The sequence below is a fragment of the Syngnathus leptorhynchus genome, unplaced genomic scaffold, assembly GCF_054491065.1.
Source record: "Syngnathus leptorhynchus isolate UIUO unplaced genomic scaffold, UIUO_Slep HiC_scaffold_93, whole genome shotgun sequence".
Lineage (NCBI taxonomy): Eukaryota > Metazoa > Chordata > Actinopteri > Syngnathiformes > Syngnathidae > Syngnathus > Syngnathus leptorhynchus.
In genome coordinates this window covers 235001-237500 of record NW_028232060.1, presented here as the reverse complement: position 1 = coordinate 237500, position 2500 = coordinate 235001, and the positions used below count along the sequence as shown (strand labels likewise).

The 2500-nt window shown below is 60.9% G+C and overlaps 1 pseudogene; it reads right to left on the bottom strand.

Moving 5' to 3' along the window:
• Window positions 1–2500, bottom strand: part of LOC147038050 (28S ribosomal RNA) — a 7921-nt pseudogene that overhangs the window by 2259 nt on the left and 3162 nt on the right.

Below are 2500 nucleotides of genomic sequence, written 5' to 3'. Positions count from 1 at the left end.
AGGCAAAGCCACCAGCAAGCCGCCAGCCGGGACGACTGACGGACCCGCAACAGCAGCCGGGACGGTGCCCCAGTGTCGCTGAACGACACACCGCCCCGGTCCATCTCCACAGTGACCCGCAAACCGTCCGGGCAGACCCTCGCACCGTACCACACTCCAGGGATCTTCCACATCCACAGAGACCAATGAGGTGTCCAGGCCCACCAACCTGTATTGGGAACCACGACAGACAGCCAAGGCCCCGCGCGCCACCGCGCGCATGCTAGGCAATGGCCCCCCGACTGCGGACGAGCCGGGACAACCACTGCTTCGCGCCACCTGTCGCCTCCCCTTTCACCAACGTCCTCCTGGCTACCACCACCCACACCGGCCTGTCCCGCGGACCACCATCCTGAGCAGGACAAAGTCCCCTCATCAAGCAGCCCATCTGGAGTAGCCCAGCATGGCAGGCGCCGCAGCGAATTCGGCCTTCGCCCCAGAAGAAGCGGCACAAGCGTTCAAAAGCATGGATGAGAGAATCCATAGCAAGAAAGGCAGGGTCATAGAGACAAGTCCCTCTCCACAATCCAATCCCGCGACTGCGAGCTCGGTGTCGGTGCCACCGCAGCCCACCCCGATGAGCAGCCCACACGGGCGACGAATCACCCTCACGCGTCCAGTACGCCTAGCTTCCCACTACACACAGGCCATGACAATGGGAAACCGAGTCGAAAGCCCCCGCACGGCCAGTAAGCGACCGCCAGCTACTGTTCAGCCCACCCTCCGGCAAGCCTCCCAGCAGACCCGGCTATCAAGCCCCGTCCCTTTGAGAACCCTGGGATCGACTCCACGCACCCTTCACGTGGCAGACAGCCTCATCAGTTGCTTCCCGGCCGAAGCCCAGCCTGAGGGGCCAGACCCCCAGTCCTGCCTGGACTCGACCACGAGCATAGCGTTCAAAACCGGCCAAGTTGGATGAAGCAGGAGACTCGGTCAGTACAGGCTCTGACCTGCTTCCTTGACCAGCGCAACAGCCGCAAGGTGTCTCACTCACCCTACAAACTGCCTGCCGTGCCGTCACACAGGGACTTCCATATCCACCTCACTCGTTTCGTCACCCGACACGCGTCGGGCAACCCTACTCGTCAGTGATACGCCGGCGACTCACACCCGCACAGACATACCACAGGCACCTCTGTCAAAATGCCCTCCCAGAAACAAGCTGTGGCACCATCATAGCATCCGTCGCCCATACTCTCATAACCAGACCGACGGCGGCCACCAGTGCCACTGAGGAGTTGTCAGGAGCTTCGCCAGCCTGGGTCCACCCGCTCCACCGGCCAGACTGACTGTGACTCCGACTCTGTGCAGCTGCGACACGGACTTCCGAACCAAAGGAGTTTTCGCAACATGGTCTGTAGACATGACTACAGCCGTTCGAGGACCCTCAGCCAAACCCCGAAAGTTGGTCCCCATGGCCTCCGAGGCGGTTGATCACACGCCATACACGCACCCAACCTCAAGCACGTGAAGATGAGGTCGCTCGAGCAGCCACGACCCCCCATTAAGCCGTGCCTCCGCGGTTCTTGATAACCCAGGTCCGCAATCCTGGGCAGCTCGGCTCAACCAGAGCTCAGTCACCGTTCCCTTTAAGACTTCTACTAAGAATCAAACCCGGGCAGCAGCCGGCACGACCTATCAAGGCCTGCCCCCAACCAAAGCCAGTCCACAGTCTGACCCACTAGGGAGAGGCCCCCATCAGAGATGCCGAGCTCACTCCCCGTAAAGCCATCCAGCGACCGGCACGCATCACGGCTGCCCAGGCTTCACAGTATTGCGCTTTCGCTAGGATTTGAGAAATCACATTCGACAGAAGGCGACACAACCAGCCTTTGTGTATTATCACTATGCGTAACGGCATCAGTACCGTCTCGGTTCATCTCAGTCTCGCCACCATTCAGCCACACCAGGCGTACCAGCAGGGCGCCGAGCGAGCGCACAAGCCAGCCTGCAAGGTGCTAGAGGGCGACCCGCAGTGGGTAGGAACCGTCCACCAGTGTCGGCAAGCCGAGGCCGATGGGGGCCCTACCAAGGCAGGTCATGATTGCCAGTCGGTCAGATAGGAAATGGGGTACTCGGAGCCCGCCGGGATCAGACAGGCAACCGGGGAGAGGGAGCTACATGAGTACCGTCGCCGGGTTCAGACGGCGGCCCCAGGATTCTCGTAGTGTTCGGTATCGCCCTTCCTCCTAATTCATAGGTAGTCATCCTACTGCAGAATCCGAGACACTACTGCTGCTTCAGTAGCGCTCAGGGAGACAAGTCTCACCTTTCGGGTCCAGAAGGTCACCCAAGACGTGCAGCCCCTTCTGTAGTCTGCACGCCAACCAATCGAGAACAACCGTCCGAGTTGGCCAAACCTTGTCCCAACGGGTCGGGGGAAGCTGGGCATCTGCCCCCCCTAGGCTGACTGCGTTAGCCGTCCATGCTAGCCATGGCCGTTACCAGCGGGTACCACGTG